General features: G+C 36.6%; 1 long non-coding RNA gene across 1 annotated transcript in view; it reads right to left on the bottom strand.

The window, feature by feature from the left end:
• Positions 1-343: 343 nt before the first annotated feature.
• LOC140523973 (uncharacterized) overlaps positions 344-21,912 on the bottom strand; it is a 32,691-nt gene continuing 11,122 nt past the window's right edge. Inside the window, exon 3 of the long non-coding RNA XR_011973529.1 lies at positions 344-536. This is a non-coding gene — a long non-coding RNA (uncharacterized lncRNA). The remainder of the gene's footprint in view (positions 537-21,912) is intronic.

The raw sequence follows: 21,912 nt of genomic DNA, 5'->3' as shown, positions 1-21,912 counted from the left end.
GGATGAATCAAAACAGATTATAATGGCGTCAGCCTGTTGCCAAATACATTACTGTAATATGTTATTGGGATAGAAGTTCCCTGTTGATGTGAGCATTTAGAAAAATTGCCTTCTGAATTGATACCAGAGGATAACAGCAGTCTGGTACTATATGATGTACAATGAAGAGATATGCTGCCATTCTGGTTGCTGAGACAGTTTACTTTAGTCTGATTTTCCACAGTTTTAATATTATTGAGGCCAATAATCCTTCCTTCAATTCAACAAATATTTGCTAAAGTTCAGCTATATGCAAGGCACTGCACTAGGTACTGAGGAAATTGACTATCATGGCTATGATTTTATTTTTATAAATCAGCACAAGGACCTGTGATTTTACTGGAATAAAAAGGAAGGAAATACAGCATTTGTTAAGTATCGACTATGGAGGATTAGGCCCTCTGCTTGCCAAGCCCTTTTCAGGACTATTCATCCCCTGCATTCCCAGCCATTGCCAGTTGTCTTGATTTTTGTTCAGCTGCTGGACTTTGATGACTCTGAAAGAGAGGATGAGGGTGATGACTTTGTGCAATTCTGTCCCACTTAAATCCAACTTACGCACAAGTCAATGACCTATGAAGTCATTGTCTTCATCAAAAATGAAGGACAAATAACAGTAACAACTATGTGCCAGGCACTGTGCTAATAACTTGAGGAAAATGATTTCATTTGATCCTCATAACTCTGTGGGGTGGGGAGGAGCCAAGATGGCGGAGTAGAAAGATACACATATGCTAGTTCCAAACCCACAGCCCATAAAATACCTGTAAAGAAGAACTCCCAACAAATTCTGGAGCAGCAGAAGCCACAGAACAACAGAGTGGAGGAGATTTCTGTTTCAGGGAAACCTGAAAAACTGACCCTAAAGATCCATCGCACACCCCACCCAGAGCAGAGCCCAGCCCTGCGTTGGCCACACAGCACCAAGGGGAGAAGATCCGAGAAGGCTACAGGGACAGAATCTCCAGCAGCTGAGCAGGTCCCTCCACCCACAGGCACCAAAGGTCAGTGAGAGGGTCTTTTCAGCTAGCCAAGAGAGGAGTGGGGTGTCCTCATAACTCAGGACCCCTCGGGAGGCAGCAGTGGACAGGGGCTCCCAAAGCAGGCAGGAGCTCAGATCCATTGTTGAAGGTCTCCACATAAACCCCCTGAGGGAACTAAGCCCTGTGTGGCAGCCCTGCCCCCACCTGAGCACCTAAATTTAATCTCACACTGAATAGCAGCCCTGCCCCCACCAAAAGCCCTGAGTCTGGGAAGCAGCATTTGAATCTCAGGCAGATCTGGAGGCCAGGTAGGTGTGGAGAGGACACTCAGAAGTCAAGTAAATGGCTGGGAAAATGTCCAGAAAAGGGGGAAAAAAAATAAGACCATAGAAGGTTACTTTCTTGGTGAACAGATATCTCCTCCCTTCCTTTCTGATGAGGAAGAGCAATGCTTACCATCAGGGAAGACATAGACATCAAGGCTTCTGGGTCCCAAACATCCAAAATAAATATTCAATGGGCTCAGGCCACGAAAGAGCTCAAAAAGGATTTTGAAAATCAAGTTAGAGAGGTGGAGGAAAAACTGGGAAGAGAAATGAGAGAGATGCAAGAAAAGCATGAAAAGCAGGTCAACACCCTGCTAAAGGAGACTCCAAAAAATGCTAAAGAAAATAACACCCTGAAAAATAGGCTAACTCAATTGGCAAAAGAGGTTCAAAAAGCCAATGAGGAGAAGAATGCTTTCAAAAGCAGAATTAGCCAAATGGAAAAGGAGCTTCAAAAGCTCACTGAAGAAAATAGTTCTTTCAAAATTAGAATGGAACAGATGGAGGCTAATGACTTTATGAGAAACCAAGAAATCACAAAACAAAACCAAAAGAATGAAAAAATGGAAGATAATGTGAAATACCTCATTGGAAAAACAACTGAGCTCGAAAATAGATCCAGGAGAGACAATTTAAAAATTATGGGCCTACCTGAAAGCCATGATCAAAAAAAGAGCCTAGACATAATCTTTCATGAAATTATCAAGGAAAACTTCCCTGAGATTCTAGAATCAGAGGGCAAAATAAGTATTCAAGGAATCCACCAATCACCGCCTGAAAGAGATCCAAAAAGAGAAACTCCTAGGAACATTGTGGCCAAATTCCAGAGTTCCCTGGTCAAGGAGAAAATATTGCAAGCAACTAGAAAGAAACAATTCAAGTATTGTGGAATACAATCAGGATAACACAAGATCTAGCAGCTTCTACATTAAGGGATCAAAGGGCGTGGAACAGGATATTCCAGAAGTCAAAGGAACTAGGACTAAAACCAAGAATCACCTACCCAGCAAAACTGAGTATAATACTTCAGGGGAAAAACTGGTCTTTCAATGAAATAGAGGACTTTAAAGCATTCTTGATGAAGAGACCAGAGCTGAAAAGAAAATTTGACTTCCAAACACAAGAATGAAGAGAAGCATGAAAAGGTAAACAGCAAAGAGAAGTCATAAGGGACTTACTAAAGTTGAACTGTTTACATTCCTACATGGAAAGACAATATTTGTAACTCTTGAAACTTTTCAGTATCTGGGTGGTGGGTGGGATTGCACACACTCTCACACTCACACATACACAGAGACAGAAAGCACAGAATGAATTGAATAAGATGGGATCATATCTTAAAAAAATGAAATTAAGCAGTGAGAGAAATACATTGAGAGGAGAAAGGGAGAAATGGAATGGGGCAAATTATCTCTCATAAAACAGGCAAGCAAAAGACTTTTTAGTGGAGGGATAAAGAGGGGAGGTGAGAGAAAAACATGAAGTTTACTCTCATAACATTCCACTAAAGGAAGGAATAAAATACACGCTCATTTTGGTATGAAAACCTATCTTACAATACAGGAAAGTGGGGGAAAAGGGGATAAGCAGGGTGGGGGGGATGATGGAAGGGAGGGCAGTGGGAGGAGGAAGCAATTAGAAATCAACACTCTTGGGGAGGGATAGGATCAAAAGAGGGAATAGAAGCGAAGAGGGGCAGGATAGGATGGAGGGAAATATAGTTAGTCTTATACAACACAACTATTATGGAAGTCATTTGCAAAACTACACAGATATGGCCTAAATTGAATTGCTTGCCTTCCAAAGGGAATGGGTGGGGAGGGAGTGATGAAGAGAAGTTGGAACTCAAAGTTTTAGGAACAACTGTTGAGTTTTGTTCTTGCTACTAGGAAATAAGAAATACAGGTAATGGGGTATAGAAAGTTATCTGGCCCTACAGGACAAAAGAGAAGATGGGGAGAAGGGAAGGGAGGGATGATAGAAGAGAGAGCAGATTGGTGAGAGGGGCAATTAGAATGCTTGGTGTTTTGGGGTGGGGGGAGGGGACAAATGGGAAGAAAATCTGGAACGCAAAGTTTTGTGAAAATGAATGTTAAAAGTTAAATAAATAAATTTAAAAAAATAAAAAAATAAACAATTCTTTGGGGTGGTTGTTTTTATCCCCCTTTTACAGATAAGGAAACTGAGGCACATTAAAGTTAAGTGCCTTGCACAAGGTCACACAGTTAGTGTCTGAGGTTAGATTTGAATATGGTCTTCTTGGCTCTAGGCTTACCTCTCTATCCACTCATATATCACATCAATGACTCTAATTATTAGTGTGGAACTCCTTCCATTGGCAGAGATAAAAGTCCATCTTTAATTTATAGTCTCTCAGAGAATTACCTGAAGCTCAGAGAGGTTAAATGAATTAGTTAGCTAATTAAATGTCAAAGGTAGCATCTGAACTCCTTACTCCAGGTTGAGGACTCTAATCATTGCTTGTCTTGTTTTCAAGTATGGTTTAACTCATTTTTATTGCATTTGTAACAGTATAATAATAATAATAGCTAGTATCTGTATCACTCTTTAAGGTTTGCAAAGTGCCTTTCAAATATTATCTCATTTTATCCTCACAACAACCATAGGAAGGTTTAATCATAATGAATTTAGTTTTATACAATTATATTTATATTATTATATGTTCATATATTAGTTATTGTTTATTAATATTATTTATTACTCAGTAATATTCTATGCAGTATACAATATAATAATATACAAAATTACAAAATATGTTATTTACATATTGCTCATATCATGATAAAAATTATGGTTTTGTGAATACGAAATAAAAATAAAACAGGTCCTGTTTATTATTATTATTTTCATCCTCTATTTACAGACGAGGAAATTGAGATTAACTGATTTCTCAGGGTTACACAGCTAGCAAATGTCTAAGGCTGGAACTGAACTCAGGTTTTCAGAACTCCAAGTCTGATGCTCTTTCTACTGGTTCAACTGTATGAATACCTTATAAGAATCTATTTGGGGATAGATATCTCCTGACACATTTTCTACGTTAGCATCATTACTACTAATAACATAACTAATAATAACAGTAGTAACAACAGATCCTTGCCTGTTCCTCTGAAACTCAGGAATCCTCTTAGGCACAGGCCAATTGCTCTGAGATAGAAATAAAGCATGGGATGGGGAGCATGATCTCAGCTGCTCATCTTTCTTGAAGCACAATGACTTCAGTTTCCAACTCCTAAATCTAAGTGTTGACAATAAGAGGGCAAGAGATAGGCTTAGTCCTTCAAAAATCTGGAGCTCTGTCTTCCACATGTACACAATGACAGTCATAACTTGTTATACTTCTCTCCATGTTTCTTTTACATGGTTTAGAAATTTTGGCAACAGGAATTTGTCCTTGGTACCATCTCATGTGGCAGTTAAGCTGCTCTGGATGTGAAGATTGTCTTTTAGTATAGTTTTAGGGTGAGAAAGATCACCAGGTACTAAATGAAACAAAGCAGGAACTTGAAAGACAGAGCCAGCAAAGGACATCATTGCCTGCCCTTACACCCACGACCATCTCTTACCAGATTTCCATACTCAAGAAAGATTTCAAGGTGTCCTCCATTTAAATCCTGTGATACAGGTGTGAGTTACGCAGGACATTTTACTGGCATGTCATATATGATATTTGGGGCATTGCAATAATAAAAGCAGTCCACACCAGCTTGTGTGTTGCCTTCTACAGGACTATGGAAAGACAAGATGTTACCTTATTAACCAATGTGGAAGTGTAATTGTATCATTTGCCCACCAGGTGGCATTATACTCAATCACTATCCCAGTGGTCTCATCAAGGTCACTATGACACATACACAAAAAGTTCTCAACCCTCCCTCCAAGCACCCACCTCCAAGCATCATTCTGCTCTTTAAAGTTGGGCAAGATTATACAAACCCATTATGGCCAGATTCCAAACTGATCTAGGGCAGTGATATCAAACTCAAGGAAGAAATGAAGACCACTAAACTGTATATAAGGATCCCTGCAGGACATATATTGATAGAAAAACAACCCAAACATATATTATCTATGTTCTGTTGTATTTTTATTTACTTTGTTAAATATTTCCCAATTACATTTTAATCTGATATTGGCAGCACTGGGAGTGTGGCCTGTGGAGAGAGTGTTTGACATTTTTGATCTAGGACATAATATAGCACATGATTAAAAAATTACTAAGAATAGAAAAATATTCCTAATTTTTCTTCTCTGTCTTGACCCTCACCTTAACATACACACACATAAGCACATTCATAGAAAACAGGCTGAAAAAGAGACCAAAAAATAAAATCAAATGGGCAATGTTCTGTGGCCATATCCTTTATTACAATGACCTTGAAACTCTTCTGATCACATATTTTTATCAGGAAAAATGTTTCAACATCCATGACATACAACATGTATATACATACTCACATATATGATATTTATAAATTATGTATGTATTGCTATGCTAATATTCTGTACATTATAAAACAAACTAAAATAGAAATTTAAAAGATTGAGACAAAAGAATAAGCAATATTTTGAAACATTTTATTTCAACAATACCAAACACCTTTTTGCTCTTGCTAAAAAAAAATTGTGGTGAGAAAAAAATTATAGAGAGAACATTTTAGTGAGAGTAATGTGACTACATATGCTCTATCACTTTTGAAAATTTAAGTTTAACATTTCATGGTACAATGATTCAAAGGTCTGGTTCTAAGTTCAGTTTATTTCAATATTTGGTGTTAGTTACTGCTTTGTCATAGCTGAAAAAGATATTTCACAGAGATCCAAATGAAAGAAAAGCGTTGTTGGCTGCACTTATTAAACCACAGTCCTCGTTTTTTCAGTCCTTTCTACTTATTATGCAAAGGTTTTCATTGAAATTCACCTGGAAGACTTCCATCTTCCCTGATGTGGGAGGTCTTTGATTTAGAAAGTAAGCAACAGGCATCAGCAAGGTGCCTGGGTAGGCTCTGGTTTCCCGGTGGTGAATGACCTTCATTAACTCACCAAGTACTTACCAAAACATGACCTGATGACTAGAATTGTACATTAGGAGATTATTATCTTTCATTATTGACAGACAAAACCTCAATACTACAAATACAGACTTCCAAATATACTGGATAACTCCAGGAATAAATTGAAGTGAAACTGGATCTTTATCACAGATGAAAATGTTACCCACAACCACCTGGACATAACATTGAACCATAAAAGCTAAAGAACTACATTTTTAATGGAGGTTATCATAGAAAATACTCATGCTCTCCAAGCTCCATGGAACAAACACTTCCAAAATATAGAGGCATAGTATATAGGCACAGGATGAGGCACACTTTATCACTGTTGACTTGTCTGCTACTAGTGTTGTACGCAGAATGCTTTCATTGAGTCTATATGGAGCGTATGGGGTGTTCAGGAAGACTAGCACCTCAGGTGTGAGGGCTTGTTGAGCCCTTTTAAGGGCTCCTCATGGATCTTTTCTCTCCACCTGTCATCCAGCTCTCACCTGTGGCTCCAAGAAGTGTAATATGCACAGCGGCCACACCCCAGCAAATTGTCTTAGTAAACAGGCTGAGGGTAACTGAATGGCCTTAAACTCATTGGTGGAGTAGGATGATGTCTACCCTAAGATTGTGAAGACCTTGGACCTCTTCAAGAATGAAGGGTAACAAGTAAAAGGACAAATAAAACAAAGAAATAAAAGATCAATTAGAAGGAAAGAGTTCAAATCATGAGGAACTGTAGTATCATGCAAGACTTAAGAGCTGCAATTATACAGAAGAGAAAAACTTGGAATATGTTGTGTGTCATATATATGTTCATCTTTCATTGTCGAAAAAGACCATGCCATCAGAGAAATAATGACATGACCTGCACTTGATTTTGTTTTGAGTGAGGGAGGGCTGTGCAGGTCACCAGCCTCACTTCTCCTCCAGAGCCATCTGAATCCAGTGACCAGATATTCATCAGGATGACTGGAGATGACCCAGGATGAGGCAATTGGGGTTAAATGACTTGCCCAAGGTCACGCAGCTAGTGAGTATCAAGTGTCTGAGGTGAGATTTGAACTCAGGTCCTCCTGACTCCTGCACTGGTATTCTATCCACTACACCACCTAGCTGCCCCTGGAATATGCTATTCCAAAAGGCAAAAGATAAAGACCTACAACAAAGAATAACTTACTCTGTACTGCATAGTACTACAAAGATTAAAAAATAAGCCTCTTATTAAAAAGAAAACTTTTAATCATTCCTCATGAAAAGACCAGAGCTAAGCCAAAACTTTAAAATGCAAAGAATGGATTCAAGAGAAAACCAGGAAGGCAAAGACATATAAAAAATTGGGAGAGATTAAGCAATAATGAAATACAGTCTAATAGAAGGAAAAGAGACAAGAGTTGCTTCAAAATCCTAATGTCTTCAAGGCTCATAGAAGGAGATAAATAAGATGAATACAGGAACTGAATGTGGTAATGTTCTGCTTTGTTGGTTTAAAGAGAAGAAAAGATCGGATAAAAGAAATACAGTATAGAAGAGATGAAGAAGCATCTGAAAAAGCTTGTTATTTTGCATAAATGGGTTAAGTACACAAACATGGAGGAAGGGATGTGAGAAGTAAACATCTGCTGATCTCCTTGTCTGAACCAGACAAAAGAGGACAGAACACATACAACTAAAGAGTTTGATGTAGAGGTACATGAAACTCAGCAAGGAAGTAGGCAAGTATAAAGAAAGAACAGAAGAGAATATAATAGAGAGAATAATCAGGAAGGCAATAGTCATAAAACAAATTTCAGCTTTAATGGCTGATCATAAAGGAGAAATTAAAAGGAAAATAAAGTATAAGGACCAGAAATCAAGATTTGGACTTTGTGAAAAGAGGAGGGGTAGAGAAATAGGAAGAAAATGCTTCAGTTACAGACTTCGAGAGGTGATCAAATTCCTTCTCTTTCTTCATGTCCTTCCTTTTTTGAAAGAAGGAAAAGGAGAAGGAGGAAGAGGAGGAGCAGGAGAAGGAGAAGAAACAGTCACCTTGAGGAAAAGAGTAAAAATAGAAGAAGCCACGATGGAAATAAATATGCAATTAGCAATCGTAACCGTAAACATGAGTGGGATGAATTCACCTGTAAACTGAAGGAGAATAGCAAAATGGATTAGAAAGCAGAATCTAGCAATAACTTATTTACAGGAAACACACTTTGAAAACACAGATTCAAACAATTAAATCGGGGGACTGGAACAGAATTTACTATGCTTCAGATAAATTTTTAAAGCAGGGATGGTAATCAGAATCTCAGACAAAGCAAGAATGATAGACTTGGTTAAAAGCGATAAGCAGGGAAACAAGATTATGCTTAAAGACACCAAAGATAACGAAATAATATTAATATTTAATTTAGTATACGTATACCAAGTAGCATAGCATCAAAATAAGACAGCTAGAAAGTTTGGTGGATAGAGTGCTGGACCTGGAATCAGGAAGTTCTCAATTCAAAACCAGAGTCAGACATTTACCAGTTTTGTGATCCTGGGAAAGTCACTTATCCTCTGTTTGCCTTAGTTTCCTTATCTGTAAAATGGGGATAATAATAGTACTTACCTCCCAGATTTTGTTGTGAGGAAGAAATTAGATATTTGTAAAGTGCTTTGTAAACCTTAAAATGTTCTATGATATATATATATACATACATATTTGCATATGTGTATGTATATTTGTATATACATACATATATGTGTTTATATGCATATATAATATACTACATATCCATATGAAAGAATCTAAGTGAACTTTTTCAAAAGTTAGATATGATAGATCCCTGGCACTTATCCAAAGGAATGGAACAGAATCAGTTATCCATGCTGTCTGTAAAAAACTGACCATAGAACAAAAAAGCCTCAAAAACAAATGTAGAAAAGCAGAAGTATTTTACATATCCTTTACTGAACAGAACACAATGTAATAAAATTATAATTAATAAAGAGTATTTGAAGACAGGATTCAAATTTGAATAGTGACTAAATAATTTAATCCTAAAGAATTTAGTGGGTTAAAGAACAAATCATAGAAACTATAGAAATTGCCAAAATGACCAAAAAAAACCTTTGGGCTGCAGCCAAAGGAAAATTTATGTCTCTAAATACGAAACAAGAAAAGAGAAAAAGAAAAAAATCCAAGAATTAGGTGTGCAAACAAGATAATTAGAAAAGCAGAAAATAAAAAAATCCCAACGGAACACTTTGGCATAATCACTTTCTGGCATAAGAGCCTCTCCTGGGAGGGTTCCCCTACTGACCCTTGCTTTCTGCTAGTGGGCTAACAGCGTCATACTCCCCCAGTGTAGGTGTTATCAGTAGATTAAGTCCTTGCCAGGTTACCCAGTTTATGTCTAATAAAAGGCTCATGGGCTAGCCAGAAACATTGAGGAAAACCACCTCTTAATGAATTTGGGTGCTGAGAGTAACATGTGAAACAAAAGGAGTCAGTTCAATGCAAAGCTTTATTGCAAGTAATAATAACATGGGGGAAGGGAGAGATAAGAAAAGAGGACCCACCACACAGCTCAGGCACACACACTAACATAGATATAAGGACATAAGGATAACACTGCTTGCGGAGCACAGAGATATGGGACCATTAATAAACCATATTTTAAAAGGGGATATTTCAGTTAATACCAACTAATTACACTTGTTAAGATTTTTATTTATCATGAAATCACACTAATGTCGAAAAATAACTTTGCGAAGTGACACAAGTTTTAATCATTTTTCTCAGATTTTCTTCTTGTTTACACTTAGTGAGACATATACTTCTTGTCAGCAATCAGTTTATCATACTCTGGAATCAAGTTTGAAATCTATTTGATTAGAAATCTGAAAACTAACCTTAGCAGCCACCTCATTTTCTGAGTTTACTTTCTTGAAAAACCATCATTCCCCACTGAGATTTTTTTTAACAATTGGAAGTTTTTATTTGTTTTTCATTGGTGTCCAATTTGCTTAAGTCAGGATGTTTTGATTCAAAATGGTGATGAAGATTATAATCCTTCGGAACAGGTATTACTTCTCAGTAAACAAAGCACAATATTTTGTCTTTTGTGTAAGTAAACAAGCATCTATTTGTCCACTCTATGTTCTGATTCAATCTTTGGTTTCTTTTTATCACTCATTTTACAAATGAATATCATTCCAAAAACTTTAATGTTAGAACCAGAGAATTTCCACAGCAACTGCTCACATACAAAGAAACACTGAACTGAGTGTTTGACTTTAGAAAGAGCCCTAGACACTCATGTAACAGGGAGGGGAGCTATGCAACGAGGGAGGGGAAGAAGCCCTCGCGTTGCTGCCACTCATCAGCTGAGCCACGTGGCTGCACTCACTTTGTCCCTGTTCAGTGCCAGTAATGACTGAAAACACAGTGAAAAGATGCGGCTCTTACTCCTCTCAGACTAGAGACAGACTGATGATAGTTGGTTGCCTGGGGTTATGAGTGCACAGTGGCAATCCACCTGCCAAGTTACATGAGGGGCACAATATAATGGAAGGCAAGTTAAGAGAGTCACGGACAAAGCAGTCCTTACATCTTTGCCTTCTTTTACATCCTCTACATTTTTTCATGGGCCACTCAAAATCCTTTAGCAGGACTTAGGTTGTACAGGACTGGCTTTAAACTACCTGGAGCCTGGGTTTTCACACAATGGGCCTACCATGGCAGGTGTCACATCACTGAGGAGTGGGAGGTAAGAGGTGTAATGAGGTCAGGGAACATGGACCAGTAGTAAAGTGGGGGTTCTGACATTAACAGGGAAAGCCTACTCAGAATGAGGAAGGTAGAATTACATCTCCATGAAGTTTGTCAGAGAGCTTCAAAAATCAGCTCTAACTAGAACTGGTGTTGTTGAATCATTTCATTTTGAGAACTCCAACTATTTGAGTAAGAACTCATTATTTAATAAAAACTCCTAGGAAACCTGCTGGCAGAAATTTTATTTAGACAAACATGTCAGATTATATACCAAAATAAGCTCCAAATGGATATATGACCTACATATAAAAGTTCATATGACAAATATGGTTAGAGGTGTATGGAAGGGGCAACTTTTACAACTATGGATCAGTGAAGAGTTATTGACCAACCAGTTGATACAGAGAATCACAGGTGTTAAAATGGGCAGTTTTGATTACATAAAATTGAAAAATTTTTGCACAAACAAAAATCAATGCAGTTAGAATCAGAAGGGAAAAGGGAAATAGTTAACTGAGAAAAATATCTATATACAATTTCTTTGATGTATCTCTAGTATTAAAGATCTAGAGAATCAATAGAAACATACAAGAAAAAGAACCATTTCCTAATAGATATATGGACAAAGGATATGAAAAGAAAAATCTCAAAAGCATAAAGGCAAGCTATCAACAACCATATGAAAAATATACCAAATCACTCATAATAAGAAAAAGGAAAATTAAACAAGTCTGAGATTTCACCTCATACTCATCAGGTTAGGAAAGATAACAAAAAAATGACGGTGTTGAAGGGAATGTGGGAGGACAGAGGCATTAAGGCATTTTGGGGGACCTATGAATTAGTCCAGTCATCTGGGAAATGACTTTGGAATTGTCCCCCAAAAGCCACTAAACTATGTATACCCTTTGAACCTGTGGTGCCTCTTGTATCTGCATATATCCCAAAGAAATCAAAGAAAGGACTCATGAACAAAAAATATTTATAGTATCATTTTTGCAGTAGAAAAAAAACCTGGAAAACTTAGAGGTGTCCAGTGATTAGGAGATGACTTAAAGATTATGGTATGAGAATATGAAGCAATATTATTATATGTAAAAAAATTACAAAAGGAACAGAGTCAGAGAAAACTCAGAAGACTTGCATGACCTTAGACAGACTTAAATGAGCAAGAGAATAATGTATACAATGTATACTACATTAAAAAAACAATTGTGAGAACTTAAGAATTATCGTCAAGGAGTGATGATACTTATTACAATTTTTTATTTTTAGTTTTTTGGTAGTGGGAGAGTTGGGACTTAAGTATAGTTTAGAGATAATGGTACTAAAAGGGAAGAAAATGAAGTTGTTAATCAATTACTATCAAATAGCAGAAGAGAGGAGACGTTGTAAAGGGAACTCAGAAGAGCATGGCAGCATTGGAGCTGCACAATGTTAAACTGGAAATTAAAAATATTTTTTTGTAGTAGAGATTCACAACTTTATATGTAGTCCTCATTTTCTGTTCTTTGTATAGAGAAAGTTTCCTATTTGTTGATGTCTTCAAGTGCATAATGATAGAAAGGAAGTTCAAGTAAAAAAATATGAGAAGGGATTCCACCCTTTCTTTGCAGGTGATGGAAGCTATCTGTGAGGAGGACTGCATCAAAGTGTTGTTTAGTTTTGATGAACTTTTTCCTTCTCCTTTTTATTCTTTATTATAATGGAGGAGCAGGAGAAATTACATAGTAAATATATACATACATGTATATGTGTGTGTATGCATATATATATGGAAATCTAAGTAATGTAAAAGCAAGATATCAAGAATCAATTGTTTAAAAAAAATTTTACACGTGACAAAAACAGATCTCCAATGAATCTGAAAAGAAGATGTGCACTTTAGGAATTTGTAAAAGCTCTTTTTTAGGTTGGATGGCATGAGTCCAACTATGAGTTATTTTTTAGGTCGGCATTTGTGATAATCCTCATGAACATATTTTCTCATAATATTTGACCTAAAGTATGAAGATGCAGCATGTTCCATTAGTCTTAGGGAAATTTTAAGCTGTTGAAGCTTAAATCCATCTAAGTTATTAAAGTTTAAAACAAAACTAAGCATTTGAGACACCCTTCAGGACTTGTACACAATATCATATGTGCTCGCTGTCACCATAATTAAAACCATAGGAAGAAATATGAAAGTATCAAAGAATAGTCTTAAGAACAGATTTCATGCACTCTAATGGAAGAAGTCATTGAAGAGAGCTACCAAAAATCTGTGGAAAGACAATGGAAGATTCCAAGAATATTACTAGAGCTGATACAGGTAGTGGACAACTTGAATGTTACAATATCCAATTAAAGTTGACAAAAAAGAAACATTCAAAAGAGGAATCTGGAAAATAAGTGTATTAGAAATTCTAGATTTCCTTAATTGGCAATTAAATACAAAATGTAAAAGGTAAAGGTGATATCAGTAGTCAAAGAAATGTGAAGAACAAAATAATCCATTAAACATTAATAAAAAAACTTTGCTATAAGAAGCAAAGAAATTAGGTGAGAGGGAAATCCCTCAAAGGAGGAAGATGTATAAAATTTCTGGCAATCTACATGACTGCTGGAAGTCCAACAAAACAAAAACATAAGTTAAATCAATTAAGAAACACAAAAATTTGCACATCATTAACATAACGAGAGGGCAAAAGTTACATTAAATAAGGCATAGACACTCTAACTCCTCTTCAAAGTTTAAAATGGCAGGACCAGACAAGATCCATAGTTATTGACTCAAATCTTTCATAGTGATTCATGAAATACTAGTGAAGTGGAATGTTTGGTTAGATTCAGATGAATTCCTCCCTAGGTTCACTTAGATCTGTGGGGACATGATTTCTGGGACATGAAAGATTTGTCTTTTCAGCTCAAAAAGAAACAAAATACTCTATGTCATGATTGGGTCTATATGGCATTATGCTTGTCTGGGGAAGTCTGAATGTCATTGTGAGGGAGAGAGACAGAGACAGAGACACAGAGAGAGAGAGAGAGAGAGAGAGAGAGAGAGAGAGAGAGAGAGAGAGAGAGAGAGAGAGAGAGAGGGAGAGAGAGAGAGAGAGAGGATACAACAATGGAGGAAGTTTTGCATGAGACCTGACCCTAAGAAATCCAAATTGCTGAAATTGATCACTGCCTTGTTTATGGGGTAATATAGCAGGGAGTTACTGAATTACCCTTATCCCAAGAAAATGCTAGGAAAATGATGAATTTACACCACTTTCTGTTTCTCCTTCAGTTCTATTACCATCTGCATGTGGTTAGACAAACAGACAAATAGACACACAGACACAAAGACACGTAGATCATTTGTTAAATGCTTCCCACATGCCAGGCACCAGGCTAAGCTTTGCGCATACAAATCCAAGCAAACCAACAGTCACTCTCTCCTCAGGGAGCTTATATCTTAATAAGGGAAGACAATATATAGTAGAAGGAAGGCGTAGGGTACCCTTGAAGGAAAGAAGGAAAGGAAAAGGAAAGGAAGGAAGGAAGGAAAAAGAGGAAATCTGGGGAGTGAATCCAGGCATGAATAAGGTGAAACAGGTATGGAAATCTTCCTAAAATGGTGGTTCCAGGGAAGGAGTCACCAATTCAACTCCCTTATTTTACTTTTAGGGGAGTGAGGGGAAATTTATAATGTGTAGTTAATAGAAGGGCAGCTAGGTGGTGCAGTGCATAGTGTCAGGCCTGGAGTCAGAAAGACTCATCTTCCTGAGTTAAGATCTGGCTATTTACTAGCTGTGTGACTTTAAGCAAGTCACTTAACTCTGCTTGCCTCAATTTCCTCATCTGTAAAATGAGGTGGAGAAGGAAATTACAAACCACTCCAGTATCTTGGCCAAGAAAATGCCAAATGGTATCATGAAGAGTTGGACACAACTTAAAAATGATTAAACAGTAACAGCAAAAGTGGCTATTTGACTATATGTGTGTGTTCATCCTTTGTTGTCGAAGAAGATCATGCCATCAGAGAAATGATGACATGACTTGCACTTGACTTTGTTTTGAGTGAGGGAGGGCTGTGCAGGTCACCAGCCTTACTTCTCCTCCAGAGTCATCTGAATCCAGTAACCAGATATTCATCAGGATGACTGGAGATGACCCCGGATGAGGCAATTGGGATTAAGTGACTTGTCCAAGGTCACACAGCTAGTGAGTGTCAAGTGTCTGAGGTGAGATTTGAACTCAGGTCCTCCTGACTCCTGCACTGGTGCTCTATCCACTACACCACCTAGCTGCCGATTTGACTATATAGAATGTTACTGAATGAGAGCCTCATCTCTGGTCTAGTGACTGTCTAGTCACCTGTGGGCTCCAAGATTTTACAAATTTCATGAATAAACTATGTTAATTTATTTCCCCAAAGTAGCAGGGGAATACAGATCTCAAGCTTGTCTCTTTATCTCCAACAGGCAGGTTCACTTTAAACATGGATATCTTGATACCTAAACCAGGAAGAGCCAAAACAGAGAAAGAAAATTATAGACAAATTTCTCTGATGAATATAGATACAAAATTTTTAATAAGATATTAGCAAAAAGAATACAGCAACTTATCACAAGAATAATACAGTATGATCAGGTAGGATTTATACCAGGTATGCAGGACTGGTTCAATATTAGGAAAACTGTTAGCATTATTGATCATATCAACAACAAAACTAACAGAAACCACATGATTATCTCAATAGATGCAGAAAAAGCTTTTGACAAAATATAACACACATTCCTATTGAAAACATTTGAGAACATAGGAATAAATGGAATTTTCCATAAAATAATAAGCAATATCTACCTAAAACCATCAGTAAGTATTATAAGCAATGGGGATAAGCTAGATGCATTTCCAATAAGATCAGGGGTGAAACAAAGATGTCCATTATCACCACTGTTATTCAATATGGCATTAGAAATGCTAGCTGTAGCAATGAGAAGAAAAAAGAAATTGAAGGAATTAGAATAGGAAAAGAAGAAACTAAATTGTCACTTTTTGCAGATGATATAATGATCTACTTAGAGAATCCCAGAGAATCAAGTAAAAAACTACTTGAAATAATAAACAACTTTAGCAAAGTTGCAGGCTACAAAATAAACCCAGATAAATCATCTGCATTTCTATATATTACTAACAAAGTCTAACAGCAAGAGATAGAAAGAGAAATCCCATGTAAAGCTACGGTAGACACTGTAAAATATCTGGAAGTCTACCTGCCAAAATAAACCTACGGACTATCTGAACACAATTACAAAACACTTTGCACACAAATAAAGTCAGATCTAAGTAAATGGAAAAACATCAGTTGCTCGTGGGTAGGCTGAGCTAATATGATAAAAATGACAATTCTACCTAAATTAATTTACTTATTCAGTGTCATACCAATCAAACTATCAGATAATTATTTTCTAGAGGTAGAAAAAATAATATCAAAATTCATCTGGAAGAACAAAAGGTTCAGAATATCAAGTGAACTAATGAAAAGAAATGCTAGGAAAGGTGGCCTAGCCCTACCAGATCTCTAATTGCAGCAATAATAAATGAATGAATGAATGAATGAATGAATGAGTAAATAAATAAATGAATGAATGAATAAATGAATGAATGAATGAATAAAGCAGCAATCATCAAAACCACTTGGTACAGGCTAAGAACACAGGGGTAGACCAGTGCAATAGGTTAGGTACTCAATACTCAGTAGTCAATGAACATAGCAACCTACTGTTTGATAAACCCAAGGACCCCAGCTTCTGATATAAGAACTCACTATTTGACAAAAATTGCTGGGAAAACTGGATAACAGTGTGGTGGAAACTAGACATAGACCAATGCTTCTCTCTACCCTCAGGAGTGGGCTTTGAGTAGTATCTTCCTTCTGGTTGAGGAGAGGAGAGGAAGGGAGAGGAGAGGACAGGAGAGGAGTCAGTAGAACCCAAGTCAACTGGGCATCTTTTGGCCATCCAAATTTACCTTCCCTTGGAGAGGAGAAGGAAGGGGAGAAGGAGGCAGACAGGAGAGGAGGAGAGAAGTTACCAAGCTAGCTGGATCCCCATTCAGTCAGTTGCTTCTACTCATAGGGGATAGGGAATAAGGGAGGGAAGATAGGACAGCCCACTCCTGAGCACAGAAAGAAGCATGGTCTATGCCCCTTAAATTTTCTTCAGCCAAACTGCCCTTTTGCAACAACATGCACTGCAAAACACTTCATCAACTTACTCTCTGATGAAAGTTTTTCAGGAGCAGTGTGAGGACATCAGCAAACCTACATCATTAAAGGAATCATCTTGTGTACCTTGGCCACAGTTGTTCCCTATATATGTCTTGACACTGATGCTGTATTCATGGGAGAGCATTCACCATGTTTATGGAAGACATGTTCTATTACTGGGTTTTTCTTTTTTGTTCTTGCTATGTAATTTCAGTAAGAGCTTTTGCCTTAAGTTAATTCTGTCTTCTGACTGGCTAGAGTAATGAAAAATGCACTGCCAAGTGCATTAAAATCTCTGGTGTAAAGAGTGGACACTTACAGAGTAGTTGTCTCCAGAGGAAAATGATCTGTGAGTGGCAAGGTAGCCCAAATGGAGTGCTACAGATATAAAAAGTGGCATTTTACAGACAGACAGTTCAACCATATTATGGTTCTGTCTAGCCTTAGACACATCATCATCTTTCCTAAATAGAACAGGGTAAGGTTTCCAAGTTAAAGAGGGAGTCATACCAAAATAGCTTATGAATCACTTCACGTACATAGAGGATACCAAGTGATATGGCTCCATCAAAAAACACATGAAACAAACTACTATAGTGTTACATTTAATATATACTTTTGAAAACTAGATATAACAGTAGTTCAACTTCACAGATAACTTCCTCTTTCTGTTCTTTATACATTGTAATACTCAGATTTGCCAAGAGTCTAATAAAAAAAAAAAGAAATTTAAATAAAACACATGAAATACTTTCTTCACCTCAAGACTCTTCAGTGTTATAAAAATGTCATTTGGAATGGCAAGTATAAAATTCTTAATTTATGCCAATGAAAAATTGAGACTGAAATCTTTGACCTTGATTCCAAGGGTCCAGGCAAGGTATATCAAGTATAAAGCCATCAAGAAAAAACTATCCTTTTATACATCAAAAGGTCCACTGGCAAACCCAAAATCAAAGGTCAATGGGAAGAATGCATTTAAAGCAACTAACAGATCATAATAATATTTTTTTAAAATACAAGTTTGAAACTATAAAATGGATAATAACATACTTGGAAATTATCCTAGCAAAAACTCATACAATATTTATATATGATATATGATTAACATCAGACCCATTATCCTAAAACAGAAAGTTAAACACTTTTTACAGAAAGTTAAACACCTCCTTGTCAAAAAGGAGGGAAAAGATTGATAGGTTTTCCAACTATGCATAGTAAACAGGTTAAAAACATATAAAAATACTTTTAGATCAAACAGACATCAGTTTCACCAAGCAATAGTAAAGAGTGACAATAGGGATACATCACTGAAATCACTGAAGCCTATGAAAATGCTAAGATCCAAGAGTGGAATCAAAATGCCCTCCATGGGTAACATTCTCAAGAAATAAAAATATGGCATATACATAAAACTTTTTTCAGATTTGCAAAGTGTTTTACAAATAATATTTCATTTTGTCTTCGAAGTAGTGCTATTATGGGAGAAATAAAACAGAAGTGTAAGTGACTTACCCAGGATCACACAGCTAACATGGGTCTGAAGATAAATGTGAGCTCAGGTCTACCTAACTCCAGGTCTAATGCTCCATCCATCCTCTCACTGCCTGAACTCAAGCAAAAAAAAGCATCAAATGGCTGAGTCATTTGAAAACTCCATAGACTAGTTTATAGAAACTTATCTTCAGACTCAAATTATTACTACAAGAAATTATGGAAATAAAATGACTTCTAATGATTCTAGATTTATTGATTAATACAGATCATGCAAGAAAATGATAAAATAACAAAAACAACTTTGTTATGTGCCTCTGGAGATTGTGAAAATCAAGTAATTAAAGAAAACCTAGGAAGACATGATCAGGTGGCCAGAATTATGCAGTGGATGCACACCATCCTTCAAAAACAAACAGATACTACAAATATAGACCACAAACTATCCTTAGGCACAAAAACTGTACTGGAACAGAGGCACTATCAAAGATAAAACTATTGCCCACAATCACTCAGACATCTAATTAATTCATAACAACTTAAAAACAATTATTGCCCTAACCTTTTGTTGTAGAAAAGACTAGAAACAAAGTATGAAATGAATGAACATATCCTGGTATATAAATGTAATAGAATATGACTACATCAAAATAAATGATAAATGTGACAGATTCAGGGAATCTTGGAAAAACTTGTGAGATCTGAAACTGAATGAAATGGAACCAGAAGAGCAATGGATACAGTGAGTACAATCATGTATAAGAAAATTACTTTGAAAGAATACAGACTACCAGTCAATGCAGGGATCAACCATAGCTGCAGAAGACTGATGATGAAGCATGCCATCTCCATCTTGATTGCAAGGTGATATACTAGAAGTACAGGGCAACACAGCCAGTGCATTGTTGCTTTGTTTTACTTAGGAGAGTTGGGGGAGGGGGGGGTAGTAATGGAAAACAGAAAAAGAGAACTGATGAAATATTTTTAAAATACATAAAAGTGATGGTTTCAGAAAAATCTGAGGAGTCTTATATGAACTGATGCAAAGTGAAGAAAGCAGAAGCAGAAGAACATTGTCTATAGTAACAGCAGTATTGTAAACAGTAATCAGCTGAGAAAGAATTAGCTCCTCTGATCAATACAATGGCAATCCTCTGATCCATGACAATTCCAAAGGATGCATTTTAAAAAATCCTCTGGTTTTTAATCTTATTTTTTCTCAATTACATGTAAAACAAATTAACATTCTTATTTTTAATTTTGAGTTCCAAATTCCCTCTCTCCCTTGCTCTCCCCTCTTTGAGAAGGCAAGTAACTTGATATAGATTATACATGTGCAGTCATGAAAAATATTTCCATATTAGCTATGTTTCAAAAACCAAGAATAATAAAGTTTTTAAAATGTACTTCAATCTGCATTTGGATTGCATCAGTTCTTTCTCTGGAGACGGATAGTGTTTTTCTTCATAAGTTCTTTGGAATTATCTTGGATCATTGTATTGCTGAGAATAGTTACATCATTCACAGCTGATTATCATTACAATATTGCTGCTAATGTACACAATGTTTTCCTGGTTCTGCTCATTTCACTCTGCTTCAGTTCATGTAAGTCTTCTCAGGTTTTTTTGAAGACATACTGTTCATCATTTCTATGGAATACAATAATATTCTATCACAATAATATACTACAATTCCAAAGGACTTGTGATAAAAAAAATGATTCCCATCTCCAAAGAGAAAACTGATGAACTCTGAGTGTAGATTAAAGCATATTCTTTTCATTTAAAAATTTTTTCTTGCTTTTCTTTTGCTAATATAGAAATATGTTTTGCATGACTTCACATGTATAATCCAAGAGTGGGGGAGAACAAAGGGAGGCAAAGAATTTGGAACTCAAAATTTAAGAAAATGAATGTTAAAAAAAGTTTAAATGTAATTGGGAAATATTTAATTAAATAAGATATATTAAAAATACATAAAAGAGCAGAAGGAAGTTCAGAAGAAGACAGAGATAAGCAAGGCAGTTTTGTTACTATTGTGTTAAATTTGATATATACTTCTAAAAAAAGCGAATTTTTCACATTTGCATATAAAATCTTTTTTGATGTTCTTTGTGTGATGTGGGAACTGACCAATGAGGACCAAAACTTTAAAGCATGTGTATTATACTCTGCCTACTGCCAGTCTTGCAGGCTCTGAGCTCCTTTTCCCAACCTTCTATTCATACTGATAGTTTGAGCTCCCAAAAGGCCACTGAACACTTCCCCTTAGAGATCTAGGGGTAACCCTGAGGATTTGGGAGGTTCTCTAGTACTATCTTTTGGAGCCCTTATCTGATATGTTATCCTCAATATCAAATGACCCATTTACACCTCCTTGATGTCAATTACCAATCAACATTACAGCTTTTCTAAAGAGATACTTGCTGAGAAGGACCAAAGAACAACAGTAACCCAAACTGTGAGTATATTCTCCCACTACACACATTTGTTCCCTGGGAAGAGGAGCCCCCAGCTTCAATTGGTTACTACAAAACATTCCCTTTCACCATGAGGAGGGGGTGGTACAGAGATGAGGGGTAGAATTTCCTTCCTGACCTTGAGAATTTTTTTTTCCATTCTATGGGTCCCAACCAGCTTCACTCCTAGGTGTGGCATAAACATTGGACAGATTGCTCCCTTGGTTACACAAACACAGTATCTTGACTGTGAGGTCAATTCACTGTTGTTGGTGTTCAGTCATTTTCAGTCATATCTCACTCTTCATGATCCCTTTTGGGGGTTTTCTTGGCAAAGATACTGGAATGATTTGCCATTTCCTTTTCCAGCTCATTCTACAGATGAGGAAACTGAAGCAAATAGGGTTAAGTGACTTGCCCGGGGTCATACAACTAGCAATCTTTCTGAGGTCAAATTTGAACTCAGGTCTTTGAGACTCCAAGCATGGTTCTGTGTCTACTGTGCCACCAATTCATTGCTGGATTAGTTCAAATGAGTTATTTTTCATGGCTGGATTTGACCAC

This window comes from Notamacropus eugenii, chromosome 2 (assembly GCF_028372415.1).
Source record: "Notamacropus eugenii isolate mMacEug1 chromosome 2, mMacEug1.pri_v2, whole genome shotgun sequence".
Taxonomy (NCBI): Eukaryota; Metazoa; Chordata; class Mammalia; order Diprotodontia; family Macropodidae; genus Notamacropus; species Notamacropus eugenii.
This window is presented reverse-complemented; position numbering and strand designations above follow the sequence as displayed.